We start from the raw sequence: 18,361 nt of genomic DNA, 5'->3' as shown, positions 1-18,361 counted from the left end.
TCCATTCGTGTATGTCGAAAATGTGAAATGATTTTACTTTGCGGGAAAAGAAATAAGTACCTGTAATAAAGGCGCATAAAGGCACGATTCAGTAAATGTAAAATAAAAACGTGTGTTTAACGAGTTGCCGGGAAGGCGCGGCGGTGACCGCGGTGGGCGCGGTGAGAGAGCGGAGGTTACAGCGCAGAGGTCCTCATGCATTAGCGCGTAGGAGCCTAATGTTTACTCAGCGTTACTTTTTGTTTGCCCAGCAAGCTTTGTCGACCCCGCCGCTGCTTAACCTGTTGGGCCCTTCGCATCTATCTACATAATAAATACACTTGCTTTTTATCACTTAAATAGCTGTTCCACCGTAAAGTTGTTTTTGGTTCCATCACTTAAATTGTTTGTAGACCGCTTGACTTTAATTTCAAACAGCCAGTGTTTCCCGAGTAATCGACACCGGAGATGGAGTAACTGTTTTACTTAAATTAATAGGCCGAGACGAAGTCTCTTTGCCAACCTTTCTCTTGAAGTTTGGAGCGGAAATCGAATTCGCCGCTATTTTCATTTAGCTCGTCCTTAACAATATGCCGAAGACGGACGTGCCCGTCCTCAATCCTCAATAATTTATAAAGGGAAATAGATTCGATGGAAGATACGGGGAAATATTGTTTTTGGGTGAAGGTAAACGACAGTTGTGTGATATGAAGAGGGGAATAAAGTGAGACAAGCGCGTGCGAGCCGGAAACCGTAACCGTCGACGAGCTATCACGGCGTCGCCGGATTGGCCCGTAACGCGGGGCCCTATATCCGCCGCGAAATGGAACGTGTTTCCACTCCCAATGTACAGCATCGATACACGCCCGCCATGCCGCGTTGGCTACATTTGAATCTCTTTTATTTTTTAGTAAGTAATCAAATTTTAAATTCAAGCTCCTCTGTTTATAAACCGAACACCGAATACTAAACCCTCATGATTTATCATTCGTGTAATTTCAATGAACGCACATAAATTATATTGGAGATATTTACGACGTATCGATTGCCGAGATATAAAACAAACAAACAAACTTGTGAGTGTACAAACTTTATGATTTATTGAAACCACCTATGTGTATTACCTCCACAAGATGAGAGTAGTTAATATTCGTAAACAAATCGAGAGTTAATTGGTACACATTTTCCTATTAGAATAGAAAATTCGGAAATCAAAATATTGGATTTTCTTGCAATATAAAGACAAAAAATATTCATACGTCAATTGCATTTTTGCAGGTGACAGGTTTGATTGACATGTCGTGAACGACAATTTGGGCTTAATGCTCGATGCGCTCACGCGAGTGAAATCGTAAACGACACTTAATCACTAATTATCATAATATATTTCCTATCTATTAATATGTATGAATACAGTAGTTTACCGATACAAAAATACGTTATTTTATTGAATAGAAATGGAAAGATTAAAACGTAGAGACAGATGATTCCCACGGAAGAGTATAAAAGTACTGTTGGTAACAAACTGACTGATGTCTCGAAAATTGGAAATGGCGTTCTTTTTATATATTATCTAGTGAAATATATGCTATTATACTGAGTCTCGGCAGGCATATTGAACCTTGTAATTACTCGTTAATTTTAGAGCGCCGTGGATGCCGAAATGTACACATTGAATACACAGATACGCAGGCAGTAAGCCAAGCATCGCCGTTAATCTCTGTATAGTACAGAAGCATGTGTGATCATGCATCGTTACCGTATCGACAATCGTAAATTCTCGTCGTATCTCAATCGTACATTTGCGGTGGATGTTCGTGTCACATTGGCTTTGTAACGCTGTGATTCAGAGCTGCTCGGCTCAGTCTAATCAAAATCATTATCAAATGTTCCTGATTTTGCCAAGTTGAGACTTTTGTTTTACTTTCTCATCACAAGTTACATATAGCGTGAGATTGTCGTTAGACAATCGCGCTCGTTAGAACACGAGTGTGTTCGTAAACATCCGTTTCCTTAGTTAAAATATGCCGTATGTACGACGTACTATATAAATTCCGTGGTACTAAGTAAATCTTGACAAAATCTTTTTTATATGATGTCGACTAAATACCTACAACCCTGTTGGAGTAAAAACCAACGTTACTTAAAAATATTCAAAAAGAATGCCAATATTAAATATTAAACCACAAATCAGAGATGTGGAGTAATATATCTGCATTCCATAAATACGAAGCGAAATCGCTGGATGAATGGCGGGACATGTCACTAGTCATCACACGCTGGGAGGAGCAACACACAAATTAAATACCAGTGCTTTTCAATGCGCTCTACTGACATGAAATTTTGAAACAATTTTTCTGGAAGAACCCCGTATAGGATTTTATAATGTTACACTACAGAGTGCGACGACGTCTTGCAGTGGAGTAGTGGAGCGGCCATATCAAATTTCAAGTTAAACACGCGACGTATAAATGAAACAATTGCGGAGTGGAAAAGCAAGTTATGGGCAGAGTGAAGGGAGAGGACAGGCGAGTGCATTAAGATAAAGCGCGTTGGGTCGCCGCCAGCGTCTCAAGTGTCCGGCCGCTGCCAAGAGCGCGTCGGCCGCCGCCCGCGCCGCGCCGCCGCGCCCGCAACCACTCTGCAAGTCGGCACCCTACCACTACTATGAATTACAATAATTATTTACACTTAGTTACACATTCTGAAACCTTCTCACGTCCGGCGCCTCCGCCACGTGTTGAATGGAATTCCAAACATTTCCAGCCGATTTGTACATGAATAACAAAATTATTATTATTTGATACGTGTAGATACGTCTAAAATATTGTGATTTGTGCGCGTCAATGTTAATTTATTCTATAACTAAAATACTCTAGTCTTTCCTTTTACCTTAATTTTGTTTGATCTGGATATTCATGGAATGTATATTTTTGGTACTTTATCAATTTCATAAGAGGAATAATTTGAGATTGCGTAGCCTAGACGTAACAAGGATCTTATTATTAAAACAGTTCTGTTTAAGGAGGAAGTATAAGTGAAACGATGTTCGCACTTCTAAGTGTATGAGATGGAACATTAGAGCAAGTTCTGAACACAGCCTCGGTGAAACATCTTTTGCATAATTCCTGCACTTCGGATAGTCTGCTTTTAAACTTCTTAATGGAATGTGTTATTCAGGTAGTGTAATTTTATATTCTTTAAGGTGGGGTATAGGTCTAGTGAAAACGGTAATTACCACGATTGAAATGAGGCACCTACTTAGCTGTATGATAGTGCGCAGTTTTTGATCTACATCCACCGCTCCATCTATGGCTCCACACCAAGAAATAAATGATTGGCACTCTATTCCGTATATTCCAATAGATAGATAGGTAGAATGTTTGTTTAATTAGGTAATAAACGAAAACATATTTTTTTCGGCAAACTAAGCAAAAGACTGTCACAGTTCCTGTCGTAATTGAATACCCTAAAGCCGTACCTTTTATAACTAACAATAAAGACTAAATAAGTTGGAGCAGAGACGCCACTTGAGAACATTCGCATAGATTTCATTAAGAAGTTTTGACGCTAAGTTAGAGTCCCGGTTAGGAAAGCCGGAATTAGTGAAAGCTCTAAACCAAGATTGTAATAATTCAAAGGCTAGGTACAATTTACTATGAACTTCACAATTGCGGATAAATGAACATATAATTTGTGTTTCCTTACTTACGTCGCTAATAATACCTACCTAACTCGAGGACTTATTTGTGAAAAGTTGCATTATGTTATTTTACCTTATCATTTCTTATCTTTTGACGTGACTTCTTGCGTCTACTTGTCTGGGAAATATAATAACTACCTAACTTTCTTTCCAATGTTATGTATGTGTTGAATAATGATTGGATACACATGCGTATCTATCCTCCAAATATACTTCACAAAAAAGTGACAATGACAAGGATAAAAGTTACGAAATCCGATTCAATGTTGAAATCCAGTTCCAGGACGTCCGATTTCAAAAAGTTACGTAAACAAGGAGTCTTACGTCTTCCATCAAAACATGATTCGTTACGTCAGCGCTTCCCTGGAATATATTTTTAAGACAGGAAACGTATTTCCCGGGATCATGGCTGACGTGTATGCGTAACAAAGTTGATAGGTGAAATCCCAATGTTGGCTGAGTGCTCCACACACTGTACTGTTGACGGGCACTGTCTACGTGACTTTTTATTTGAAAAGATTTTGTTACAAACCGTGGATGTCATGCTACTGATATATTATATGAAAAATCTTAAATACGAGACGGTATTTTCTTTCTAGGAACATTAATTTCGAAACATCAAAGACTGCTACAGCTGACTAACAATAAAGGTTATTTTGACATAAACCAGTGCAGGGTCCAGAAATTCTGGAATGCCTATGATACGAATACAAAAGAATTGTTTTCATATTTCCGACTTTCCTTAAGAGAAAAAGAAAGAGGACTTTGATAAAATTCTGCGATCACAAAACATGCTTGCGTAGTATGATTCCTTCATAAATTACGGAATCTTGTAAGGGACAAAGTTTAAAATACTTTATTGGAATCGTCGTCGGGCCGATGATGATACTAAAGGAATCCGTTACGGTGATCGCATTTTATTTCCTTCTTATTCTGATCGCCGGTCTCAAAGGTCGCGGGCTGTCATTAATCGCTTTATGAGAGAGGAAGTGCAAAGTGGAGCGTGCGAGCACTTTCAAGCGCCCCTCGAGGAGCCTGAATTCATTATTGTCTCCGGGGGCTGAGGATGCGCTTCAAAGAAACTGCTGACTTTCCTCCCCGACGACCTGCCAGTTCAACCGTTTATTGCGCTTCCGGGAGCGGTTTATTGATATTGACTTCCATGTCTACCGAACTGATGAGGACTTACGTCTGACTTCATTTATTACCACTATATTTGCACAGTAAATAGACTCGAATACCTCGACTTGTCGGCGGGCTACCTTAAAATCTATCGAAATTATTAGCTATGTCGGAGCGGTTTGGAATGCAGCTACTGCCAATTATATTTGGCTTGTTGAGTAAAGCAGCCTAGATTCTAACCCAACCTAACTGATTGTGAAGGAGGCAACTATGTCTTAGAATTTAATTTACGAGTATGTATTGCCATTATGTATGCACATTATTGTCTATTCTATAGTGATAGTGTGGCCTATTAGCCGGGTGTTGTTGTACCATTAGTCGTGACTTGGCATCGAGTTAGCTTGCTAATGTGCAATCAAACAGCATCGGTGGTCGCTAGTTAATTATGCGTACGCTCTATGAATTCAAATCAAGCCTGTAATTGCACTACAAGGCCTATGTTGCAAAATTGCATGGTTGCATATTACACCAAATATTATTTCAGCGCAAATTATCCGTGGTTAATTGGCCAGATATTTGCTACCTAGGTGATGTATAGTGTAAACATGAAATACGACGTCAAAGGTACAGTAATGTAAACAGAAGCCTCAGAGGGTTGTGCGAAAGGTAAAAGTTTCCTTAGATTAAGACAGAATTTTCACTTATATTTGTTTAATGAGCAAACATAAACAAGAACTTGTTCAAAGGGTGGAAATGTCTCCGCGTAACCGCCGCGACCCGGATTTCGTGCCAAATATTTATTTTAATTACATCTCGGCTCCTTCAAAGCCTAAGTTAAATGTCACAACCACTTGCTACGTCAAACCGTAATTAATTAGTGCAGTTTGTAAATGGTCATTGTTTTTATAATTTCATTAAATAACATAATATTTTGTTATTAGGCTAAGTAGCTTAAGAATTATATACATACACGATATTCATTTTCATACCACTGCAAAGCACAGACACAACCAATAAATATATGAATGAAAGTATAAGTTTCCTATTAAAAATGTTTACGTAACTGACTGTCGCCAAAGCTCTCCAATATAGAGTGGCCCTAGAAATCAATACAAGGAAATTGAATTGTCTAGGCAATTAATGAAAGAAGTTACGAAGAAATATCTCAATGGAATATTAGACGCGTTACCCCAGGGAAATACAGTCCGGGTAATATGACCAGCACGTAATCAAGTCGAGACCTAGTTTCAGCGAGTGATAAAAAAAGTTTAATATGCACTTACTGGATCCGCAGTTGGAAATGAACAGTCAAAGCGGCGTTAATTAAAATCGTAAACGGGCTTCGCCTCTTAGAGGACTGAGACAATAAAGCGATGGCAGCCATCATAGCTGCTGTCAACTGCAACCGCTAAGTGAGATCTTAGATTAGTTCTCAACGAACTTACCACGATGTGCAGCGAACTACTTCGCTAAGTATCCAGTTCTTACACGTTTTACGTTATCGTTGATATTCAAGAAACAAAAGCAGGAGTTTAAGAAACAATAATAATCAATGAATCTAATGGAATGAAAAACTTTTCTGAAAATAATGAAGTAAAAAGTTAATTAGTGGGTTCTCGAGGGGCCACATCTGCACACAGCGCCCGCGACGGATTCCTTGCGTTTCGAAGGCGGCTAAGAAAATACATCTGCGCATAAATTCTGAACACGTCCGGCGATATAAATTTATAACGAAACGGAACCAAGCGACAGACGGTGCGCCGTGGCCTCTGCGAATTTATTAAATAAATTAATTGAACCAAAACGAACAACGGCTTGAATATCGGACCCGCACCGCGCGAGTGAAATGACAATTCGATAGCGGAAAGCTTCGATAGCAGATATGAGATTTTTCATAACGAAATGGAATGACAAAAAACCTCAACTGTACCTGACTGATACACTTTAGTTCGCAATATGACTCCAAAGTTGAAAGCGTTATAAAATTTACTACGAAACGCCAGAACTCAACATAGGGCACATTAATTTTCATTAACGATTCAATTGAACATAAGGATTATCTTTGAACAATTAATTTTCAACACTCCATCTGGATTATAATAATAGAGAATATTGTTTGGTGAATAACAGATGAAAGTTCGTCGTTGAGCAGGGAGGGATTAACTGATAAAGACACAAACTTTGAAAAGCTGGTGTGAAATATCAGCGACAGCGCATCAACAAACATTTGTGGAGCATTAAGTAGTTCCCGGGCAACGGCTTCCAGTTTTCCAATAAACCGCCCGACGGAGTGCATAACGTGCTGAGATTACTTATAGCCCCCGGAGCGGGCGACCAAACAACAATATTTGTTGGACCGGGACACTAGATTAATTTTTCCCCGGGCGTTTAGCTTCAGAGCTATTCACTAAAGTGTGTTCGCAGCAAAGGAAAGCGAATCATTCGACCTAACTTAGGTTGTATTTTCTAAAGTCGTTGAAACCAGCTTAATTATTTTTTAAGTAGACTACAGGTCAGTAATAATTACTTTTTAGGTAATTTCACGCTGAACTTAATTTTAATGTTACATTCTGTAGAAGTAGATAAATATTAGACTTTATGGCTTCTATTAGGCAAAGAGAAGGAAACAATAAAACATTACACTAACATATTCTGTCTATACAAATACTTACGTTTTAAAGTTTGGTACTTAAATATAAAATAAAAAATAAATGAAATGAACATGTCTTGTGTAGGAAGTTGTGTGGGTCTTTAAATGTAGGCTTTTATTTAAACGGGAAAATTTTAACATATTACCATTATTTTACCAAATAATTTTACAGGAATCAACAATTCGAAGCATTTGCGTGAAAATTATTTTTATTTTGATTCTGTTCTGACAACGAAATATATTTAATGTATAACGCTATCATTATAAATAATTGACATTGATGTTGTAATAATTAATCTCTATAATGTAAACTAGTAAACGACTAAGGCACAAGTCGTTAATCTTAAAAGGATGGGAAAGTAATTAAGTGTCTTTGTCCGGGAAGTCCGGCGGCCTTTGGATGTGCGCTAGTTACTGCTTGTACGTAAACAACTAATGATGAAAGGGAACGTTATTAGTAAGGAGTAATCTTTTGCCAAATATGTTTAGTACATATCGACATTTCTCAAAGGAAAATTTTGCAGGAATGGCGCAATTTCAGTGAACAGCATTTTGAATAGAGGAATCAACGAAGCATGCCTTATTGAACCACAGTTAAAGGCATGCCTTAAAGTTGGTTGCTGACAGCTCGATCTGAGTAACGTTAGAAATATGAACATGACTTCATTTGCATGCATCGCTTAGGAGGTGCCTTGAAGAGCAAGGGTGAGAGAAAATAATTCTACATAAGTATAGCTCTGTGTACCTATTCTGTATATATCTACCGACTCGGAATATATCGTGTAAAACGCTCCTGTGCACGTTAGAAATGGTCCAATTTTATATATGACGTCAAGAAACACGGCATTGAAAATGTTTATCATACCATCGCGTACGTTCTTTAGATTTGCATTAGAATCTGAATATTTAACGTAAATGTATGCAGCTACTTTGTTTGTCGGTGAACAAAGCATAAGATATTAATTCTGAACAAACTAAGAGGCAAAATATTAACGACCTACGTGTTGGCTATATAGCATAAAAGGCGAAGCTAGACGATTAATTAGGCAGGCAGGTGCTTCAAAGATGTGCCGTCTTAGCAGCAAAATGTCTGACTATATGAATAACTTGCATAATTTAAGTTATGCTCATTAGTGAGTACAAGTAGTTAGATTCGAACTTTTGCGACTCGCTGGAACTATAAAACTATAGGTATATGAAAATAGCACATATACTTGGGACAGGAAACATCGTGTCATCACGTGTCATAACGCCGACATTTAGCGATGGTATCAAGCTGTCGACACATAAAAGCATGACAAACAAAACTTACAATTCTATTTTGCCGGGTGTAATACTGTACAGCATGGAACAATGTGAGCAGTAATGTGCACATATGGCCTGGGCTCATTAACGCGCTGGTGCAGCATTGCAAAGCCAACTGCGCAATCCAGGTCTTAACGAAAGGCAATTTAACAGCTGACGTACTTTGTGGCCGTTTTTCCTTGCACAACACCACATAACCAAAGCCGCAATATAGCCGCGTGAGATGTTGGAAGGAACCAATTGAAAATATTGTTTAATTATATATATACGTATATGACGTACAGAAATTATGGTAACTAAGTAATGTAACGTAGCTGATATTTTTGTCACTACAATTTGTTTCTTTCTTTGGCTTCTTATCTATTTAGATAGGTACATCTTATCTGCGTTATAACAGCAGATGTAACATAGAAAATTTCTCCACAGTGTAGTTACTGCGAAGCAATCACACGGGAAATAAATATCTGTATTACTGAACAAAGGTGATGATAAACATGCATCCATAGTCATAGATGACTTAATAGTTACTATAACCTACGGATCGATAATAACCCTGACACTAGAGTTTAAGAGATCAGTAATAGGTCTCACAATTCACACGAGAGAAGAATGTATAGAAATGTATCAATTTATATATTATATTTATATTAGCTATAAACGAGCACGAAGATTATGCTCTCAATATCTAAAAATAAGAACACGAGTTTAATTAAATTCATTTTGTTTTGGATATCTTATTGAATGAATATCCAAACAATGTAACTCAATCAGCATTAGATAACGTCAGATGTCCATTGAAATTCGTCCCACGTATCTGATATCTACGTAGACATATCCACATAAATCTTATACTCTGAATCGACTCTAACACTATGAGTTGACAAAGAGTTCGGGAGTCTCTGCAAGATTCCCTAAGGCGCGCATCACACAACTCAAATAAAACTTACATAAACTGCCTATATACGTCCCACTGCTGGGCACAGGCCTCCCCTCAATCTACCGGAGGGGGTACGGAGCATACTCCACCACGCTGCTCCAATGCGGGTTGGTGGAGGTGTTTTTACGGCTAATAGCCGGGACCAACGGCTTAACGTGCCCTCCGAAGCACGGAATCATCTTACTTTTTCGGACAATCAGGTGATTCAAGCCTGAAAAGTCCTTACCAAACAAAGGACAGTCTCACAAAGTGATTTTGACAATGTCCCCATCGGGAATCGAACCCGGACCTCCAGATCGTGAGCCTAACGCTCTAACCACTAGACCACGGAGGCTGTTCAAATGATAAAATTAAATAAAACTTAGATGTAGTTATTCCCGTAAGGCATCGCACTTCCGAAAATAACAACGCTTAAATAAAAATATCTAAACTTTTTAAGCTCATAAATCAGATGAGGGTGGAATGGTATTATTATTGCGAGGCGCTGATGCAAGAAAATATATATGGAACGCATGTTTTCAAGAAGCAACGTTAAATGAACCACGTAGCTACTCTTTGCTACATACGTTGGGATGCCCTAATAACTTATCTTACTTAGGTCTGTCAGTGATAAATAGTTTATTACACGGCAAACAATTATATCCCAGTACCGGTTTGCCTTTACTTCCCTTAGATCCAAGATATGGGGTGTTGAATATTACAAGGACCGCTGTGCTTTATGTGTTCAATTAGAGCATTTCTTTACCATGCACCACCGCTTTTTCCGCTTTTTAAGGTTGCAGAATTATGTGTGCGTAGTTAAACGTAAAGCTATGTTGTTTACCCTAGTTATTAAGCTTCGAAAGGGTATATTCCAGTTCATTAAGGCGGTATAGAGGAGAAATTACTGTGGTCTTGTCAGGCGTAAATTTGATGAGATGAGATTATATTTCGAAAGCTCTACGTAATGGTTAGGTAAACACAATAGTTGGTGTTGCGGAGCGGGCTATTATGACCTGAAACACATTAATTCAGAAGGTGGAACAATTGCGGGCAGCTTCGTTAGACCGCAGGTGACACGTGTAATAAGATAAAGTAACGCGGTCTGGGACGGGGGCGCCTGGCCGCTGGAACAAAGCTCTTCCGACGTCGTCGCCTGAACAATGCGCCGTGTTCACAGCACTGTCCTCGCCACTTCTATCCTGCCGCCATTGTGCCTAGGTGCGTAATATTGCAGAAATATGGCCTCCTTGTACAGCGCCAACATATAATACCGGTGATAACACACATGAAAGTCAATGCACAAAGTGTAGTAGGTGTTCTTCACATAGGTACTATGTCTGAAGCGAAACCTTATTTTAAGAGGTGGAATAAATCAAACAGGGCTCCTAAACAAACTGAACTGCTTGTATATTCAGGACTACGAGATGGAATACTTTACTAAGTGGTAAGCCCATAAAAACCTTTATCTAAATACGAAATGGCTTAACCGGCAGCCAAGAATAACATTGCCAAGAGAATTAATCGAAAACGCCGAAACCTTTGTTGAAACAAAGATGACTTTCTCAAAAGTTGAAAAAGGGTGATTGAAATCTAAACCCTAAGGGATTTCGTGCCCAATATTTATTTAAATGACGTCTCCGTTTTTAAGCATCTAATTCGAACCTTCACCGCCGCTTTTCGAATTTTCTTTTCAAGCGTAATAATTACGATTATAAATCGTTTTCTTCTTTCATATCTATGGCACATCTTATATTTTTTGTCGGTCCAGTATTATAAATAAATGACGCTTTTGTTTTATATCAACAATCAAGTTTGACTAATAATAGTTCAATTTTATTTAGGTTTTACTTTTTTTTCAGAATCAACAATGAAGCAAAACTTGTTAAGTAAGGGATTTCCTTTAAAGGACGTCATTAAGGTTTTGATGGATACCTTATCATAATGTTTCTTAGAAATTGTTACTTACTTGTCAAGAAGCAACTAACATCACATTAAATGAAATAAAAAATACTTAGTTTTATTATTATTGTTTTTATGATTTTGGTTTGTTTTTCTTTTTGTATTGGATTTTTTTTTCTGTGTACTTATTGATTTCCGTGTGGTTTCTGTCCTGTGTTAAATGTAATGTACCTACCTGTCTGTGTCTGTGGTGTCCGGAAGTAATAAATGTTTCTTTCTTTCAAATGGATGTAATTTAATTTATTTTTGCGTTCATTGTGCCATTTCGCGTTTCCATGAAAGGTTGGCATTTCACCCGGCGCGGGTTGACATTCGGCTCACCCACTGACTGTGGTTAGAGCTGACTTGACCAGACAGCCCCGGCGGGATTAATAGCCAAACATTCCAACTATGAAAAGGACTTTTCTGTGAAACCGCTCGAAATACTCCCCGAGCTTCTACATTTTTAAAAGCCGCAAACGTAAAATCAAGACTATTATTGTATACGATTATACATTTATTATCTCTAAGTTACATAATAATCTTTACATCGCGTGTAACGTATCTTAGTTACCTGAACCCAGGCAAACAATTTGTTCTTCTGCAATACTCGTACCTGGAACAAGAGAACACGGACTTATTAGCGAATAATTTGGTTTTGATAAGGTTGTTTTCTCTGTGAGCGTTCATTCGAGCGGAATTATGGCGGAAACAAAAAAATTCAAAGCTCGTGGGTTGTATTCAAGTTCAGTAGGCTGCGCTATCGCCGCCCGCTAACCACGAGAGGCACATATTTAACGCTCCCGGCTTATCTCCGCCGGGGAGTGCGAGGGAGGCACGTGCTACAATATCGAGCCTATCTTTCTACTAATGGCCTACATGTGAAAGGTGAATAGCTCCATCGCGGAAAGGGAATAAGCCCCTCCGAGGCGAGGATCTATAGCATTTTATTTTGTTACGTTCCATAAGCTCCCGACGTCATCCCAGCCTAGATAAAAATCCCTTCAACGGAAATATCCTACGTAATACTACTAGTCTCTTAGACTAGTACCTAACAGAAGAGATCCGAAACATATTTGTAACGATGTCGTCGAAGAAAAACGGCAAATGGAATAAATTGCAAAAATGTGGAGGAATTCAGAAGAACATTTTATATTAAGATCTATAGGTATATAGAAGTCTAGGCAAATGTCTTGGTTCGTAATCGGGCGTGAAAGCCGTCTGCCAAGGAAAACCTTTCAAAAAAATCTTCTTCTCGACGGTCTTTATCATTGCGGTATCCGCAAAAAATGACGTGCTGAGGCTGTGGTTTCTTTACATTTCGACAGCGCTACAAATACACGACTTCGCTTTCATCAGAGGAGGCAAAAAGTTTCAGAGGCGACGAGTAGAATTTAGGCAAAGCAAAAAGCTGAACATGCGCAGTCATCAATTATATGCGTCCGACGCCGCCGGCCGCCGCACTCCGCGTCACCGATGTCCATTACGATGAAACATGTTGGTCTAATTAATGGGCACACTCTATTATTGTACGGAAACCACGTGTACGCTCCACTCTAGGCATAAAACGCGATCCAACAGTTCGCAGAAACACACTACAATACCCTTGATGGTTGACTCACTAGAAACAATTTCCATTTATTAAAACTAACTGGACATTTTATTTATTCATAGAGTTTGGAACATAGGCTTTCAAAGTTTTAATAGTATTTCCGAAGGAGGAATTTGTTTTAAATCAAGGTTGTATAATCGTATTCATCGACTTTTGCCTACAGAATAACAAAAACAAAAAAAGGAAAGAAGTACTTTTGCAATATTTCAAAGCATTCATTTACCTACCCTCATTAGTTTAAAAATAAGAGTAACATTCGTTCCTTATTAAGGTTATTTGTTGGTATGGTGGAAAAATCGATACAGATTAGATTCAAATAAAAATGTAACTACGTGCGCTTTACAATCCGGCAAGAAGTTCAACGTATTCGACAAGCCAGCGTTGCACGGCACGTGGTAAACATATGGCAGACTCGGCTGCGGTCGAAACCGTTTTATTGCAATATGGAAACCGATTCATCTTATCCGGAGATCGAACGAGAATGCACGGCGCCGAACGGAAAGCCGACTTGTATTTTACGAGCCGCAGATTGGACTGTAACGTCGCCAATCAACTTCAATTGGTAAATCTGCAGTAATAGTGCCATAAATTCTGTCAATCAGCGCTGTGATCCTCGTGTGATAAAATTATATTGTCGGGCTCAGTAGAGCTTTAGTCGCGTTAAACTTTACACAAAGAGCAATGCCAAACCGACGAAATAAAAAGTTGCTTATACTGTTCTCTAGACCAGAAAAAGTTAAGCAATATTACTAAAATAAAGTATAACATTAACTCGACCGAAGTAATTAATAACAGGAAAACGAACATCTCACCCTGTCTAGTTCAGCTAAGACGATCTGCGACGATGCGCGTTCATCTCTCTTGACAACGAGCGAAACAATTAGAAACACCTGTAGTTGAGACTACAGAACAAACCCGTGCAGTATTACGACGCTTGGACGGGTGATTGGAGACAGGCAAAATCCTAGTGAAGCTGAGATGCATTCTAGGAACTGTTGGCATAATTAGGTAACCATGACAATTATGTCATGGTGGCTTGTCTGACTATATATACCACTTTACAGCTATTAAGCTGTAAAGTGGTGGTGGTGGCTGTGCTGCATAGTCAGACAAGCCAAACCTGAGAAAAGGGTGTTTGTTGAAACATGACATTTCATGTATCTTGTTAAAGGAATTATGACAATTAATCTACTCGTACTTTGGTGTGCTTAAAATAACACAACGCGCAGGCGAAACAATTAGTTGTTGTAAACGAACCGTGCAGTATTGTGTGGTCGCTCGAATTGTTCAGTAAGGCGAAGGCCTAAAGAATCTGGAAAATATTCTGATAAAGAACTGCTAGCAAATTTGTTAAAGACTTGAAATAAAAGCTCTAAATAAGAATATCATCATTATGAAACGAGGTTGACATGATAAAGGAAACGAGAGGGTGATCCACTAGATCAGTGACGTGGTCTAACTATTCTAAAGGAACTATAGTACTGAATGTAAGGTGTAGTGTAATGGAAATCGTGCGTGATGCAGGGGAAACAATTAGGAACACCTGTAGTCGCCGTAAACAAAGCGTTCAGTAATACGTGGTCGCTAGAGCGGGTGATTGAAGACAGGCGAAGGCTTAGACGAGCTACGAGATGTGTTCTACTACGGCTTGTCGTTTGATTAGGTATGTGAAAGGCTCGTTCAAAGGAAGTGTATCAAGTACGTGAATGCCGAAGTTTGTATTATGTACGTAAGCATATTGGTAACCGAGGCAAATGATTACTAAGTAAATACGTCTTACGGAGCGCGTGTTATCTTCTGATTAATTCAGTACGATCCTAGATAAAAAATCACTAGTGCAAAAGGCGACGGGAACAGGCTGCTAGTATCTACTTGCAATTGCTCCCAGAATAGCTTTTCTTTTAAATATAGTTAACTATTTTATTTACCTAGTAGTGCAATGACGGATTGGCAACACGTGTCGATGGTAACAACATAAATCAATGAGAACCGGTGTTATCTATTGGCATGTCCAGGAGGAACCTAGTGGAACTAGTCGGCGGAGGTGGCGAGGTGACGGACGGTCGCCCAGCACCTGCGCCCGGCGACTGGCGCCGCCTAATGGCCTGTCGCGCGTCCATCCGCGCGGTGATTGATCGACACACCCCATGACACGTGCACACATCGCCTACATCGCCTCCGCGATATCGCATGTAATCCATCACACATTCCGAGCTCCGTAAATGTAAATCGCGGTCACACGATATCAGAATTACCTAAAGTTCCAAATTGCTGGAAAACCGGAACTAATAAGCCAACCACAGTTTATTCACACTTTGACCTTACCAACGTGCCTGCTCGAACAAAATTCGCTAAGCGACTTACCTACCTATTACTCCAACTCCAAGAACAAACGTAAAGAGAAAATAATAATCTCATCGCGAAATAAGTAAATGGAGCTTCTTACCTATCGCTGCTTTTAAAACTTTTTTAAAGTTATGAACTAAAGCTTGCTATCTTGAAACAGTCAGTTATGAAAATTTATTTAACCATGGAGAAGATACCCCGCCTTTAGCGTTAAGCCTAGAGTGGGACTTTCAACCTAATACCAGGAACCGGAAGGTCTCGAGCCTATTAGCCTACGGATCCAAACGTACAATTATGTCTCCAAGATACAGTCCGAAGCTGGTCTTTTATAGTATGAATCTAGTTTCAGAGTTATAAGAGCCTGTCCAAGCAAGTTTTCTTATTTAAAGATTCTAATTAAAAGTGCCTGCATTTAGATTCCTTGGGGCTAGTAATCTGATAGAAACATTTTTAATGAATAGCGAACCACAGGTCTACAGGGAGACCCTTGACGACGACGTTTCAATTACGAACACAACCTTTTGTAAGCTTGAATCGTAAACAATTGCGTATTTTCCTCTCACAGAACCTGTAAGAATAGAAAAGCTCCATTGAATTAATGTAGGTAAAACGAGAAAACGGCCGTGAGCACTAAGAGTGTTGGAGTAAACAAAACTGATAACGCTTTTTGAAAATAACAAACCCGAGTTGTTCGAGTGGAAGTGATCAATTTTCTCAACAATTTCACCGTCATCTCAAATCTTTTCGGGGGCACAAAACATTTAGCCAATTCAGCGCACAGGGGCCGGCCGTGATAATAGAGCCTGTTGGCTGGGAGGGACAGTCATCGCAAACATAAGCCATTAGCGTATTGTTAGCGTCTTTTCAACCGTGCCCTCCATTTTAGGGGGCTTTTTGTCGAGTGTCTTCGAGGGCCTGTGCCATCGTGAAACTATCTGAAATAGCTCTGTAAATGCCTTCCGACTTTTCGCATTGACTTGATCTTTAATATTATGTTCTTTAAGTTTTTGTGGCCCATTTTATTTAAGGCTTTTTTTTGGAAATTCGACGCGTGTTTTCTAGCTTTTATAAAAGTTACAAAAGAGGTTAAAAACTACAACGTAATGGCTTTAAAATTAAAACTTCATCAGCCGAGTCGGAACTGAGCTAGATAAATTTAACTAGCAAATTAACTACACCTGGTCCTAGCGGTGTACGTTACCATCGTAAATTTTCGGCGGTGTAGCTAAGATAACCCTTGGAAACGGCACGTTAATGTATGCAGTTGCGGTCGGCAAGGGAAGGCTGAACGCGTGCAACTTCGCCGAAACAGGTAACATGTGGCCGCAAGCCTGGCTAGGCTTCAGGCTTCAGCTCGCGTGCGCCCGACACACGATAGCGCGTGAAACCGGCCCATTCTCCGTGGAACAAAGCTCCCCTGATCTAATCAACGCAACAATACACCTCGGGTATCTCCACAATTGAGCTGGAAAATAAACCGCCGCTGCCCTCGCCAGTACACCCGATATTTTAAATTACAAACAATATTACGCGCTGCGGATACAAACGAGTCCATTGTAGGCCGTATGCTGCTGACAGCTGTTTTAGATAACGTGTGACCTCCCTAGAATAAAGCGCCCGCGAACAATTACTACAACAATGATATGTGTACCATTAACCGCAGATTTACAAACATATAGTTTTAATTATGTTTAATTAGATTCACACATCATTCGAGCTATGCAGACATAAGTATTTATCTAATTAAACAGCACTAAAGTACAAGTATTTATGTACCTACGTTATTTGTTCAATAAGTGTGACACTTAATATTTGTAAAAGGGGTTTCAAATTATTAATTATTTAAGAAACTTACGCTCGCAATCATTAATGGGAAGAACTCCAAGCAATTAGTAGACAACTTGCAGTCATCAAGCCCTAAGATGGAACTGATGATTATGTAAATATGGTACCTATAAATAAAACAAACAACAGCGAGAACACCTGTAAGCATTAAATTGTATGTAAATTATAGCATTTACTGAGGGGCGGACAGAAGGCGGCGGGAGCTTCTCGCAACACCGAGGCGAGGGAATGATTTGCTGCTGATGACTTAATCGCGGGCTCGACACAGACAGTTGACTCCCTTATTAAAATAAACAACCAAACGATACCCTCTAATACCTACTTCATTTCAAAGATAAGCAACTCGATCCTCCGCAAATCTGCTGTATAATCATCAACAGGTTATCAAAAATTAATTGGAGTATTATGTTTACATAGAGAACGCCAGTAAATTGAAAATCGCAAGCCAAATGGAAAGTAGCTCTTTAACAAACACAAAGAAATATGTATCTCCTTTTTATTTATTCGCACCAATAGCTTTGATCTTCCGCCCTTTGAAAAAGGCCGCTCAAGATTCACCGAATACGCTTAAGTAAATGGTTTTCTCTTGAAATCATTCTTAAATGATACAGAATTTGTGTGTCAACATTTCTTTTTAGAGAGAGGACATTTCGTTTCCAAATTATGATTACATCATCGCCGTACAACGTCTCTTAAAATATCTTGTCCCAGATGACAAACGAATGTAGCAAGGTTCCCAATACATTATAAAGATTGCGTAGGTAAAGTTCGGGCTTGGGTATTTTAGGGCTTCTTCAGAAACAACTTTAGCAATTACTTAGCAATTTCAGAAAGGGTATAGTGAGAGTGCAGAACCTGAACAATTTGGAACAAACTTCAATTCATCACAATGCTAACGTGGGCAGGTGTGGCACAAAGAGACTGGGAAGGTATTTATTCCAA

At 39.2% G+C, this 18,361-nt stretch overlaps 1 protein-coding gene across 1 annotated transcript in view; it reads right to left on the bottom strand.

Moving 5' to 3' along the window:
* LOC126367015 (bifunctional heparan sulfate N-deacetylase/N-sulfotransferase) overlaps positions 1–18,361 on the bottom strand; it is an 84,071-nt gene that overhangs the window by 62,630 nt on the left and 3,080 nt on the right. The window lies entirely within an intron of this gene.

This window comes from Pectinophora gossypiella, chromosome 5, assembly GCF_024362695.1.
Source record: "Pectinophora gossypiella chromosome 5, ilPecGoss1.1, whole genome shotgun sequence".
NCBI classification, from domain to species: domain Eukaryota; kingdom Metazoa; phylum Arthropoda; class Insecta; order Lepidoptera; family Gelechiidae; genus Pectinophora; species Pectinophora gossypiella.
The sequence above is the reverse complement of the archived record's forward strand: the minus strand, read 5'-3'. Positions and strand labels throughout refer to the sequence as shown.